This window comes from Hylobates moloch, unplaced genomic scaffold (genome assembly GCF_009828535.3).
Source record: "Hylobates moloch isolate HMO894 unplaced genomic scaffold, HMol_V3 SCAFFOLD_5, whole genome shotgun sequence".
Taxonomy (NCBI): domain Eukaryota; kingdom Metazoa; phylum Chordata; class Mammalia; order Primates; family Hylobatidae; genus Hylobates; species Hylobates moloch.
The window spans coordinates 25,845,620-25,860,730 of NW_026652280.1; the positions used below are offsets into that span (position 1 = coordinate 25,845,620).

The 15,111-nt window shown below is 36.4% G+C and overlaps 1 protein-coding gene across 1 annotated transcript in view; it reads left to right on the forward strand.

Annotated features, from left to right (window-relative positions):
- Positions 1-3,989: 3,989 nt before the first annotated feature.
- LOC116468081 (uncharacterized) overlaps positions 3,990-15,111 on the forward strand; it is a 275,302-nt gene continuing 264,180 nt past the window's right edge. The window contains exons 1-2 of the mRNA XM_058438333.1: positions 3,990-4,131; positions 7,607-7,650. The gene's annotated coding sequence lies outside the window, so the exon portion shown is untranslated. The remainder of the gene's footprint in view (positions 4,132-7,606; positions 7,651-15,111) is intronic.

The following is a 15,111-nucleotide window of genomic DNA, read 5'->3' on the forward strand; positions in this document are numbered from 1 at the left end:
ATCCAGTTGGGAACAGGAAAGACATTGAGCTTATAAAAGGAATCCTGTGTTCCCAAGCAATAGAAAGATAAAGGATGCAGAAACTGGTAGAGCAAACAGGAACTAGAAAGTCCAGGAATCAAGGAAGTAATATTGACACCTACAGACAGATTGTCTTACTCTATTCAGGCTGTTATAACAAAATACCTTAGACTGGGTCATTTATAAACAATAAAAATTTACTTCTCATAGTTCTGCATGCTGGAAAATCCAAGATCAAAGTGCTGGCAGAATTGGGTACGTGTAGTGAGGGTCCGTTCCCCACAGATGGTGGCTCTTGCAGCATCCACACATGGCAATAGGGGCAAGGCAGCTCCCTTCACCTTTTTTACAAGACACTAACTCCATTTGTGAGGGTGGGGCCCTTATGACATAACCACTTCCCAAAAGGCCCCACCTCATCACAGTAGGAATTAGGTTAGAACATGAATTTTGGAGGGGAACATTCAGACTATAGTAAAAGTGCAGGGAATGACAGACTACTGGATCTCTGGACAGCTTTATATCACTTTGTGGATAATAAAATGCCTCGGTCCCAGAGACGTTAATTATGGAAGAAAGCTGGAAGTCTCAGATCAACATGAAAAGGAAAGAGGCACACATGAAGCTAAGTAAGCCGCCTTGAGAAAATCCACTTCCTAGAGTTCTGTTCCCCTTAAATACAAATCATAAAACTTGCCTTTTTGTTCTGTCTCATCTGTAGATTCTTGGACATGATCATGATGAATCAGTGAGTCAATCAAAACAGATTTATTGAGTATATACTACACATACTAGGTCCCATATTTAGAAATACTTTCATTAAAACCTTAGTACTCCATTCAGAAGTTATAGGAGCCAATCCCAGCTGGTTTACTTCTTCATACCTCATTTTCCTAATATGTAAAAGGGAGATAATAGAAATACCTATTTTATGGTGGTGGTATAAAAAGCAAATGAGATATAAAGTACTTAGCCTTGTGCCTGATATATAAGCATGCCTTATGACATAATTTAGTTGCCTATTGTTGCATAACAAAGTTATTCTGAAACTTATAAAAACAATAACATCTTATAATTTCTGTGGGTTAGGATTTCAGAAATGGCTTAGTCAAGTGGTTCTTGCTTAAGTCTACTTATGAGGCTGCAGTCATTTCAGAGAGAGAGAGAGAGAGAAAGAGAAGGAGAGATACACTAAGACAGATGACGATTTCTTTATGACCTAATCTCAGAAGTGAGATCCTACCACTTCTGCTGTATTCTATTCATTAGAAGTGAGTCACAAAGTCCAGCCCACACTCAGAGGACAGGGATGACACGAACCTGTGAAAACCAGGAGGCAGCTATAATTTGGGCCATTTTTGAGCCTGACAACCACATAATATTAGACAGTTTTAGCATTTCTGGCAAGCTGAGTGTTGGCAAGAAGAAAGCATACACACTGTAGACTACGTTTTAATTAGGCAAGGGAGGCAAAATCTTTTGTGATGTGAAGTGTACAAAGCAGAAGCTTATGTCAGATTGTCAGAGAGCTTCTCTTAATTCCAAGTTCCTGAGAGTGGAGGACCCCAGTAGGGTGGCAGAGGAGGGGATGGCCCATAGCTGCTGGTGACACAGTGCAAGCCACCTGGTCTTTACAGGTCTGAGAAACCCAATTTCTCCTTATTCCAGAACCTTTCTCTACTAAGGACTGATGTTGGGACACATGGTGAGTTAGATGCTAGGGCTCTAGACCCAAACTGATCAGATTTAAGTTTTAGCTAATCACTTACTGGCCGGGTATCCTTGGAAAAGTTATCTAAGCTCACTGCACCTCAGATTCTTCTATTGTAAAATGGGAACAAAAATAGTCCCTATTTACATGGTTGTGTGTGGGAATGAAAGAAAACAAATCACATAAAATACTTCAGAACAGTGCCTGCCCACAGGAAGTGCTCAATAAATGCTGGCTATTATTTCTCTAAGCATAAAAGAGAAATAATTGCATAGTAGTGTAAACCCTTCCCTTTGTGGGCATGTTAACAAATATTACAATTTCAAGGTACGTGGGCTTAGAGTCGTGGAGAAAGCAGGCATCTGTGATCAGGCCTCTTGGCTCTGACTTTCTATGATTAGACACACTCAGGAAATCTGTTTTCTCACATATTAAAAGTTCCTGCAACGTGCTAGCCACTCAAAAAATACCGGTTACCTCCCCATGTTCCCTGTATTTCTATTTACAATCCAGTAGATCTGAAAAGACATCACCACATAAAACGTAAATGGCAGAAGAAAGCAGCACCTGCTGAATGAATGGTTCAGGTGGAAAGCTTTCTAAGATCCCAGAGGAGGAAGTGATTTCAGGGTGAGGCACTCAGGAAATGGATTAGCAATTATCAAGGGAATTTAGTCTGTGGGACCAGCTGGAAAACATAGTGTAGGGCTGGGTCCTATTTTCTGTCAATTACCTGATACCTTAGGGTAAAATTAGGCTTTTTGTTTGAAATGTTCTAATAGTAGAAGCTCTGTCCCCCTATTTCCCCATATATCCTCAACTATTTAGTTTTGGTTTACTGTTGGTTAAAATGGAGTTAACTAAACCTTCCCACCCGCCCAGGCTGCTGATCTGAAATTCAGTAACATTTATATCTTCACAGAGCTTTCAGCTCCTCAGAGGCAAATTCTTCACAAAAAAGGAAGTTCACCCTTTTAATGATTATATGAATTGATAAGGAAGAGAAATTATTCATTGTGGTGGTAACTGCTAGTCAATATGAGGCCAACTCGCTTACATTTTCATTATAAATAATTCTACTTCAAATAGGTAACCTGCTATGTTAGATGAGAGAACAGTTAAATGTGGAAGCATATTTTATAATTATACCAATTAAATAATTTGATATCATTAGAATATTAACTTTTCCCCCTTAGTTTATTAAGTGCTGAATGAGAGAAAGTCTGAAATCAGGAAATAATTTTCCCCTTTCAAGAAAAGTCATGGGAGAGTGTAAAAAAGATAGCTTTTTCACTTCTGAACTAAGAAATTTGAAATGGAACAAAATAATTGAAGGTGCTTAGCCCAATAATTAAGGCTATTAACTACAGTCTTTATTAAATGTAGAGAACTTAATTATAATTTGTAATGTCCTAAAAGATTCACAACACCTGTTGTGGAATTTTTTTTGGCCTTCCAGGAGATACAAAAACAATCATAATTATATATTTGTCTGTAAGGTGTTCTATAAAACTATAAGTAGAAAATAGTTATTAATCACAAACACATCCAAAAGAGATTTACTTTCCTTTTTTATAGCAATTGCCAGTGTAATCTTAGTTGTTTCCAGGAACAGTTTTTTATGGTGGAAGCATGAGTTCATTTGCAATTTTGTGCCATGTTTCCCATTGCCGTGGAAACTCACCATTCTCCTGATAAAGACTGGGCAAGTTGTGGGAGCAATCATGTAATCTAAACCTAAAACAAATGACTTCTGCATAATCAAAAAATTATTCTCTTCCCTGGCTCATTGCTTAGCTGCAACCAGTCACAGAAAAAAAGATTCAAACAATACTCTTCCCTTCTCCAAACTTTCTTGATTTTTATCTGATGATGAGGGAAAACATTCTCAAGTAAAGAATAATGTTGCATTGACCTCTGTGTGGCTTTCCTACTAGAACCTGCCAGTAAGTTTTTATCATTTAGTATAAAATTTCATCAAATTTTCTTTTAAGTTGAAGGGAAGAGTATTATTCTACAAGAAAGACTCAGGATATTGGTGTCTTTCCTGGCTTTTGTATTTTAATTTACAGTCCCTCCATTTCTCTAGCTTACATATAAACTTGACTCGTTGTATGAGTTTTCTGTTGTGACTATAACAAATTACTACAAACAGTGGCTTAAAATAATAGCCACTTATTAGCTCATAGTTTCCATGGATCAGAAGTCCAGGCACAGTGTGCTTGGCTATTTTCTCTGCACATGGTCTTATGAGGCCCAAATCAAGGTGTTGGCAGAACTGTGTTCATTACTGGAGGCTGTGGGAAAGAATCTGTTTGACAGCTCATTCAGGATGTTGTCAGAATTTACTTTCTTCTCATGCTTTTCGTATTGCCATTTCCATCTTTAAGGCATCGACAGTGAGTCAAGTCCTTTACATGCTTCAAATCTCATTGGCTTCCTTTTTTTGCCACATGTCCCTGCTTTTTAGGGCTCATGTAATTATATAGATAATTATATAGATAATCCAAAATAATCTCTTCGTTTTAAAGTTAACTGATTAGTAACCTTAATTACATCTGCAAAATTTCTTTTACCACATAACATAACCACAGGTATAATACAAACAGTAAAGGTCATGAGGGCCAGAGTTCTGCCTGTTACACTTACCCTGAGATATGAAAAAAGTAAAAAGCAATGATAAAAATTCCCATAAAAATTAGTAGATCTAACTGCATAAGATTGGAAAAATTTTGAATGTCATAAAATAAGTTCAATGAATACAGTGGTACACATGTTTGCCATAAAACTAAAAACTGATATTCTCAAAACATTGGGAGTTCATGTAATTAACAAGAGGAATTCTGATAGAAAAGTGGGCTGTCTGATTATGCATAGTCTAGTGTATCCTATCCCTGTATGCTGGCCAAAAATAATTCATCGAGATCAGTTTTGAGTGAGTGTATTCTTGAACCAATAATTCCAGCTATAAGCATAGAATATGCTGCAGACTTAAGCTAAGTATTTCATCCTCTGCTTAAAAATTTACAAGGTGGCACTTCAGGGTAAAAATGGCAGAGTCATGCCAGATCATAGTCTCACTCTTTCTAAACCAATAGGCACAAAAAACAATTAATAACATAAAACAGGAAACAGTGAACCATAGACAAGCAAGGGCTAGCAATGTTTACTATCAATGCAATAAATTTCAAAATGTCTCAGACAAGAAGAAAATAAAAACATAGGAATCTTGGTGCTGATCACAACTCAGCTTCTCTCCCTGTCCCCATCCAATCAACATAGGAAATGAGGGAAGAAGGTAAATTGGAAACAGTCTTTAAAACTATCTGTCTTAGGCTGATCCTTTCGAGAGGAAAATGTGAGGCAAATATTAATATGTTAATATTTTGGGGGGAGGGTGGAATTCCAGAACACTTGGGGTATGGATAGGGGGAAGGGGAACTAAGACAAGACAAGATGCAGAAGCGGACCGCATGCTTGTACTTGTCACTGCTTTATGAGTTGCTGCAGTGACACGATAGTCCACAAGAGACACATCTCTTGAAGTGTTGCCAAGAGTAAGTCCATCTTGGCATAGTCCTTATTCCTCTGGCCTGCTGAGTGACCTGCTGTGCATCTTACGTTTTGTGAAGTGGTAGTGTGGTAATCACATTGATTGTCTTATGCTTACTTTCCATTTATTTTTCTCTTCTTTTCCTGCCAAGGACTTGCACCTCACAAATAAAATGTTAACACTTTAATTCTTGCTTCAGGGTATGCTTTCAGGAAAAAGTAGGTTAAGACAATTGGTACCAAGCACGAGGTTATGAAAACTATCCCTCATGATGTAATTGTGAGTGAGTATGTTTATTCCTGAACCAATAACTCTGGCTAGAGGGACGGAATATGCTGTAGACTTAAGTTAAACAAGACCTCTTCCTGGAACTGGGAGAAGGTCAATTCAACCTTAGCCACCTGGCTTGAAAGTCCAAGGTCCTGTAGGAATGGGGAATGGAGGCTGACATGGTAATTAACAAATATTTTCTAATGATTTGCAAATAATTTTAGAAATATGTAGTCTCTCACTTCATCCCAGCATAACCGTTATTTTCATGTTTTTCTCCCTTAATAGGTGCTTTATTTAGCATAGTTGTAAAATAACGTTTTAAATTTTATATTATACTTTTAATTTTATCACATCCTTGACAAATATTAACTACACAAATTTACATTAAGTAGAATTTACCATAGTTTACATAACCTATCTTCTATTATTGAACATTTAGGTTACTCCTTCCTTATCATTTGCTTGTTTTGTTTTGCTTTATTTTCTATTATATATGTTGGAAAGGAAATAATTCTAAATGTTGTTCTGAATTTTTATCTAAACGTGCTTATAAAATCATTTAATCTCATTGTCTATGTTTATCCCAATATAGCAACAAATTAAGAGATGGAATGTGCATATGTTTGATACCTGACTCTCTTACTGACTTCAGTATTTTTTCCTATTTGCTAATTTATTTAGTCAATCCAATTAAATGCTTAAAGTTCTGCATATGAAAAACGCCATAGCACCCTCTAAGAACTTAGATGAAAGGGAGACTAACTTAGATGTAAGGGAGATTAACTTCTTAGAATTAAATCAATGAAATCTGTAGGTACAATGTACTCAAATACTTATTAATGCCTAATATAGGTGCCTCTTGACTTATGATAGGGTTATGTCCTGATAAACCCGGAGTGAGTTAAAAATATTGTAAGTTGAAAATGCATTTAATATACATAACCTACCAAACATTACAGCTTAGCCTAGCTGATATGGTTTGGCTGTATCCTCACCCAAAATCTCATCTTGAGTTGTAATCTCCATAATCCCCGCATGTCAAGGGAGAGACCAGGCAGAGGCAATTGAATCATGCTGGCAAGTTTCCCCCTTGCTGTTCTCATGATGAGTGAGTTCTCACAAGATCTGATGGTTTCATAAGTGGTAGTTCCTCCTGCATTTATTCTCCTTCCTTCCACCTTGTGAGGGAGGTGCTTTGCTTCCTCTTTAGCTTCCACCATAATTGTAAGTTTCTTGAGGTTTCCCCAGCCATGCTGAACTATGAGTTAATTAAACCTCTGTATTTTACAAATTAACTAGTCTCTAACAGTTTTTTATAGCAGTGTGAAAATGGACTAATACCCTAGCCTACCTTAAACATGCTCAGAATACTTACATTAGCCTACAGTTAGACAAAGTCATCTAACACAAAGCCTTTTTACAATAAAGTGTGGAATATCTCATATTATTTATTGAATACCATATACTATGTCAAAATAGTGAGTGATACACCAGCCTAAGATAAAAAATTCATAAGTTGAACCATTGTAAATCAGGGACTACTTGTAGAAGCAACGACAATTCTAACCATTGTAAACTCAATAATAAACACAATAGATATAGGCCTGTTCTCATGAATAGATGTGATTAATCATTTCTGGAAGTAATTAAAAAAATTATTTTCTAATGATTGAATCTAACATTGGAAAAAACTCTAAGCACCAATCAAAATAAGCTGCTTATAATTGTAGAAAGTAAAACTATGAATAAAAAGTTATAGATGTTATAATCTAATTGATTATATTGCATTCAATTAGAAGATGAAATATGGGAAACATAGAATTGAGATACCCTCAAATATAAAAGTAGTCAGTGTCTATTCCCCCACTATATAGAGAAGAGACTTTGTTGCTGCATGGATTCTGGTAGTCTGGTCCTTATAAGAGGGAAATCTCTATTTGGAACATGGAGCCAATTCATTTTTTTGTGATTTCACACTATCCAATATTTCAACAATAGATTGATCTCCTGTGGTGTGATGACAGCACTGTTTTGGGTTTATCTTTCAGGCACACCTATACGCCGAGGTATCACCTGGATCCTACAGAATCAGGTAGGCTGGGTCAGCCATGCATGTTTGAAAAATGCCCTTAAGTCATTGTGTTTAAAATTGTGGATGAGATTTATTAAATAGGCAATGAAATCAAGTGGTTTGTAATGAACACATTTTTAAAAAGGAAATAAAACATAATAGAAAATATCAGTATGTTACATTGCTGACAGTAAGATACTTATGACAGTTGTATGCTAACCCTTTTTGTCAATATTCTGGTTTTTCCATTTGTATTTGATTGTAACATTTGTCAATTAGTCAACCAAGTTGTTAATTAAAAACCATCATGCCAGTTTTGTGAATGATTTATTAATTAATAAGTTATGAATTTTCCAGACTGGCTGGGCATGAACATCATACAGAGTACTTCTTAAAAATTCAGATTTATTGCATCCGTTCTTGAATATTCCAATTCAGTTATTGGAGAGAAGCCTGGGACTCTGTTTTAACAAGGACCCCAGATGACTTTGATGTAACCAATTAAGTTGCATCTAAGTTTAGGAACCAAGTATTGGGTGATAAACTCATCACAAAGAAAACTCGTTTGTCTATTTATATGAGGCACTGGGGCATTTGGACCACCAATACTTAGGTATTTTTGGTATACCAATAAAGCTTCTGTGAGTTACCTGCTGAGTGTATGAAATTTCTCAAGGGATGTAAAATAAAAGTCTGTGATATGGAGAGAAAGATGGTGTTTCTCCTTAGAATGACATAATGCAAGACAAGTTTTCTCAAGACTTAGTGATGTTAGCATGATGTTTCTCATGTTTTTATAAATAGCCACCTGGGAATGTATCAGAATATGTGAATTCCCAAAGGTGGATATATAGGTTGGAAATAACTGAAATGATGAGCTAAGTGAAACTGTTACAGAACAGGCATACCTATAAGTTTAAAAAAAAAAAGAAAAGAAAAATTTCCTGCTGAAATGATGAAGTTGCCATGGGAACCTAAAGGCTCAGTTACCATATTTGAATGCATAACACTGTAAATTTTTTTAGTGAACACCAAAACTGGCTAAAGATCAGTTCAGTGAAAGTAGTTTACTTTCAGAATAGTAACATCTTTCAAAAAAAAAAATTATTTAACTCTAGATAGTTATTTAAAGGAGAGATTTTGATAAACCTCTAAAATTGCAAATAACGTTTGGTTTTGAAGCTTAAGCTAGAATATGAAGGCATCTTTGTTCATTTGAATGCTTATTTCTAATAATCTAGAGTCAGGGGTGTCCAATCTTTTAGCTTCCGTGGGCCACATTGGAAGAAGAAGAATTGTCTTGGGCCACACATAAAATACACTAACACTAATGTTAGCCGATGAGATTTTTAAAAAAATCACAAAGTTTCATCAGGTTTTAAGAAAGTTTACAAATTTGTGTTGGGTTCCGTTCATAGCCATCCTGGGCCACATGAGGCCCACAGGCCGTTGGTTGGATAAGCTTGATTTAGATCCTGCTGTATGGAATCTACCAAAGAGGGTTGATATTTAAAATGTTTAACAGTGTGAGTAATTGTAATGGCTGTTGTTCTGGGAGTAGGCATTAACCCATTGTTTGGTGGATTATGAGAAAGTTCTGGGGATCATAGGAGGGTTGTTGTGGGTGGGATGGACAAGACAGAAAATTCAAACAGCAGATATTTCCCAATTGGTATAAAAATATTTCAGAATTTTAACACATACACATTCAGTGTGTACTGTCTGACTTCCAGCAAGGCTTCACAGGAACTTTTGAGCTTTTGATTTCAGGTTGAAACTTGTGATAGTGAGGTAGCAATTAGATGTTTCTAGAGAGGCCATAGATGCTGTTAGAATAGCAAATATAGAACTGCATGAGATGATAAAGGTGATTTTCCAATGAACGAAGGAACTGGGCTGTATTGAAAAAAGTATTGCTCTCTTCATTGAGGATATCATTGATACATGCATATAAACACACATATAGTTTCACATGTTTATGCATATATAGATATGCAAATATACTTGTGCATAGGCAAAACATTGGAGTCTCAAGGAATGAGAAATATTTCTTTCCAAAAATTAAGTATGTCCATTTGCTTTGTCAAAATTTCTTCACCACAAGATAGATATTTCAGTCTAATTTTATAATTTTAAAAATGATTTTTAGTAACTAAAACTAATTAGGTTATTGTTATTATGTCCATTAAAATATGCTTGACTTCATTAGTTGTAGAAGCTGCCTGTAGCAGTGGAGGGCCAGCCAGGTGTTATCTCTGCCTTTTTTTACCAAAGGGTACAGGCTACGGTCCAGCAACCACCCAGCCAGGGAGCAGCAACCCAATTACCTCTTCTGGCTTCAACACAATAAAAATAGCAAGAGAGGTCTCTCCTTTCCAGCAAGGAAAGATATAGTTGCCTAGTCACAAACTCTGGGTCCCCCAAAGGTACCCTCTTCCTCTCTCTAGGCCTCTTTGTATCAAGCGGGGAGGGGGAGGTCGTGATCATTCTACTAAACTTGAACTGGCAGCTGATGAAAAAATGAGGGTCCTCAAATACAATAAAAAAAAATTCAAGTCATAACAAGGTAATTTTGCACCCATTATGTTGGCAAAAATTATAACAATAGTTTAATGTAAATAAAACATGCTATATATGATATAACAGCTTAATTACAATATAATTATACTTAATATAATATATATAAAGTAATTATAAATATATTTACAGTGTGGAGTTTCAGATACATTTATTCATTCCAGTGGCAGTGAAAATTGGTGTAATTTCTTTGGAGAAGGCTTCAGCAATATCTTTTAAAAGTGATTAGAAGATGCATACTTCTTTGGACCCTACATTTTCATTGCTAGGAATTTACCATTCATGCACAGTGGACAAGTAAAAGGGTCTTTGTAGACTTGCTTTGGTTTTCCAGTTTCGGTAGAACCATGCAGGGTGCACATAGTCTGATTTCTCTCTTTTGGAATGTGTCAGTCACATGCTCCTTTATTTTTCCAATTACTTAGCAGTAACTTTTTTTTGTGATAGCAATTGTCTTACTGAGTACTTCTGGGCTGAGGGCATTTTGCTTATATTAACTCAGTTAATCCTCACACACAGTGAAAATTGTATTTTACTTTATTGTGCAGAGCAGTACTAGTTTCTTTCATTTGCAGTTCTTTCCTTCTACCTTATAAATAGTATGATTCGTGAATTGCTGGCATTTAAAATTATGCCCAATCTTGACCCATAGACCATATAATACGTACTCCCTAACACCCAGTGATACATTTACTTTTGAAAGACTTTGCTTTAGTCCTTACCCAAGGCCTTTTCTTGTCCACAGTCTGAGGAGGCAACGGGTTGGGTAAGTGGTTGAGTTGCATAGTTTCTATTACAGATATAAGAAGGAATATTCTGGAAATGGGTGAATTGTTTGCACTTGACCTGACTAAGCACATATGGAAATAAAACGTGTGAGAAATATGCAAGACCTCCCTCACACATCCAATAAAGAGGCACTTCCTAAGACCCCTTGTCTTGGAGTGTCTTGCTGCTGGCCATACCCTGCTGCCTGGGATTTTCACAGGATACAATAATTTTAGAGTCAATTAAGGCTTTGGAAGCCTCTAAAACTAGTTACATGTTATGTGAAAGATGTTAAATAATTTTGATTTATAAACTTTATATTAAAAATTGAGCTATCAATTTCTTTAAAGCAAACAGGGATTCATGGAGATGGGAAGATAACCTTTATTTTGGTGGTAGAAAATAGAAATGTGCCCAAGTCTAGTGTTCTCAGCATCCTGGGCGTTATGAAAGTAAAAAGGGATGGTATGAGGACACTCTGTACTTGCAACAGGACCAAAGGGCCACAGAATATATGCCTCATGATTTAATGACAAGTTGACCCTACATATGCTTGTATGGACTGTATGTTCAGTTTATTTGAACCTATATTTCTTTAGACACCCAAGCAAGATTACATAAGTTGTCATGGAAAAAATTTTGTTGATTTCAGAATGCGTGCCTATTGGTTTCTTCTTTAACGTTCTACTATTTGCTCTAATGTAAGAAATTATTTTTTGAAATCTAGAGATATATATTATATATTTTCAAATAGCTAGAAGAGAGGATATTAAATGTTCTCAACACACAAAAAAGATAAATGTTTGATATGCTAATTATCATAAATAGATATGCTAATTATCCTGATCTGACCACTGTTAATGGAAAAAACAAACTCTGCAAAATATTTTAAAGAGGCTTCTTCCAAGTCAATATGAGCGACTGTGGCCTGGGGAAAACATAAACCCAAAGAGTCTTGAATAAGTGGTCCCAAGGTGGTTGGACTACAGTTTGGTTTTACACATTTTAGGGAGGCAGGAGTTACAGGCAAAGACCAAAATCAATATGTGGAATGTATATGTTGGATTGGCCTCAAAAGGCTGGATATCTTGAATTGGGAGCTTCTAGGTTACAGGTGGATTCAGAGATTCTTTAATTTGCAATTGGTAAAAGGAGTAAGATTCTGTCTAAAACTTGGAGCCAACAGAAAGCAATGTTTTAGATTAAGATAAGGATGCTGGATATTAGATATTAGACTTTTATCAAATACATAGTTTGTGAATATTTTCTTATATTTCTAAGGTTGCCTGTTTACTCTGTTGATAGTTTCTTTTGCTGTGCAGGAGCTCTTTCATTTGATTAGGTTCCACTTGTCAATTTTTGTTTTGTTGCAATTAATTTTAAGGACTTAGTCATAATTTTTTTTCCCCAAAGGCCGTATCCAGCATGGGGTTTCCAAGGTTTTCTTCTAAGATTATTATAGTATGAGGTCTTACATTTAAATCTTCACTCCTTCTTGAGTTAGTTTTTTTGTATATGGTGAAAGGTAGGTCTAATATCCAGAATCTACAAGGAACTTAAACAATTTAATCAGCAAAAAACAAAAACAAAACCATTAAAAGTCAGCAAAAGATGTGAACAGATATTTGTCAAAAGAAGACATACAAGCAGCCAATGAACGTGAGAAAAATACTCAGCATCACTAATCATCAGTGAAATGCAAATCATAACCACAATGAGATACCATCTCACAGCAGTCAGAATGGCAATTCTTAGAAAGTCAAAAAACAACAGATGCAGATGAGGTTGTATAAGAAAACGTATACAGGGTTGCTGGGAATGCAAACTAGTTCAGCCGCTGTGAAAAGAAGTTTGAAGATTTCTCAAAGGACTTGTCAATCGAGAAAAATGATGAGAAAAGTCTCAATCATTTTAGGAGTTTTATTTGCCAAAGTTAAGGATGTACACCTGGGAGACAGGTCTATGCCTTTTTCTGACAATGATTTTGAGGGCTCCAAATTTAAAGGGGGAAAGGGTAGCATATCGAGAAGTACATACTTTTCACGTGAAAGGAGGATAGGGAAAAATAGTCATTCTTGCCTTTGTCTGGCTCAGTGAATCTGTATTTTTTACAAAAGATGGCATATACAAATGGGGCAGAAGAAAAATGTGGGGAATCCGCCTTTTTACAAAAGGTAACATAGAAAAATGGGGCAGGGGAAAAATCAGATATGCATTTGTGTTTGGGCAGTGGGGGTGACTACATCTGTAAAGATAAGCTATCAAGTTACATTGCCCTGGTGAAATATTAATAGAAACACCATAGGGTAAAGATCTTGCAGCTCGGTAGGAATTTCCTTGTGGGAAAAATATGGAGGAGGAGTGTAGCTTTTCATCTTGTAGCCATCTTATTTAGGAACCAAAAGGGGGAGGCAGGTTTGCATGACCCAGTTCCAGCTTAACTTTTCCCTTTGGCTTAATGAGTTTGGGGTCCCAAGATTTAGTTTCCTGTCACAAACCTAGAACTACCATTTGTCCCAGCAGTCCCATTGCTGGTTATATACCCAAAGGAAAATATATGATTCTACCAAAGAGGCACATGCACTCATATGTTCATCATAGCACTATGCAAAATAGCAAAGACATGGAATCAACTTAGGTGCCCATCAGCAGTGGACTGGATAAAGAAAATATGGTACACACCATGGAATACTACACAGCCATAAAAAAGAACAAAATCATGTCCTTGGCAGCAACATAGATGCAGCTGGGGCCAACATCATAAGCACATTAACACAGTGAATCTAAAATAAAAGTCGAAATTATTGTTAACAAGATAAGGATGCTACATAGGCAAATTGATGGTCTGCAGTTGTGACTTGACCCTTGTCTTGCATGGACTTAGATCTTATTTATAATTCAGAGAATCAGTTATTTTTAGTTTTATGGTCTCTGCTTTAGTGTTAATACTGATCAGTTGTTGTGCCTAAACTCCAAAAGGGAGGGAGGATAACCAGGCGTATCCCACCTCCATTCCCATCATGGCCAAGAATTCAGGTTTTAGGTTTTTTCTGGGGTCCTCTTGGCCAAGAGGGGTCTGTTCAGTTGGTTGAGGCTCAGGATTTTATTTTTAGTTTACACCACTTTTCACTGTATATATAGAAACATCACCATGTACCCCACATCCATGTACAATTGTGTATCAATTAAAAGAATAAGAATTGGCTGGGCACAGTGGCTCACACCTATAATTCCAATACTTTGGGAGGCCGAGGTGTGCTGATCACTTGAGCTCAGGAGTTCAAGACTAGCCTGGGCAACATGCCAAAAACCCATCTCTACCCAAAATACAATAAATTAGCTGGGCACAGTAGCTCACACCTGTAATCTCAACAATTTGGGAGGCGAAGGTGGGCGGATCACTTGAGCTCAGGAGTTTCAGACCAGCCTGGGCAACATTATGAAATGCCATCTCTACCAAAAAGACAAAAAATTAGCTGGGCTTGGTGGCACACACTACTCAAGGGGCTGAGGTGGGAGGATCGCTTGAGCCCAGGAGGCAGAGGTTTAAGTAAGCCGAGGTCTCACCACTGAACTCCAGACTGGGAGGCAGAGTGAGACCCCATCTCAAAATAATAATAATAATAATAATAATAATGAATTCTAAAGACCAAATTTAGGAATAAAGATTTTAAAAGACACTCAAGCTATTATTTTCACTTACAATGAATGAACCTTCTTAGATTCACTTTACATGTCTAATATTTCTGAATGCATACAATCCAATCTTGAGTTACCTGTTAGGACATTATTTCTGAATAAAAGATGTGAAATTGAATGTTACAGGTCACAGATCAGTATTTATGTAGCCATTTTATGCTTCAGAAGGCTAGCTTCTTAGAATACTTGATTACCAAATGATGTGTACAAAATATATAAATGTGAGTGCTAGAAGTTGTTTCAATGCTGGGAGAGAAGAAATAAATTGCATAGTCTAGAGATGAGACATAAAAAGCAAAATCAGTGTCAATTATTTAAAAAGAATCCATTTACCTCTTTTAAACTGTATGGTTAGCCAAAAAGTAAATGTACTAAAACATGAGTCATATAATAGCCACGGGAAAGTTGGCTTCCCTAGTCCAAACCCTTTTAAATAAG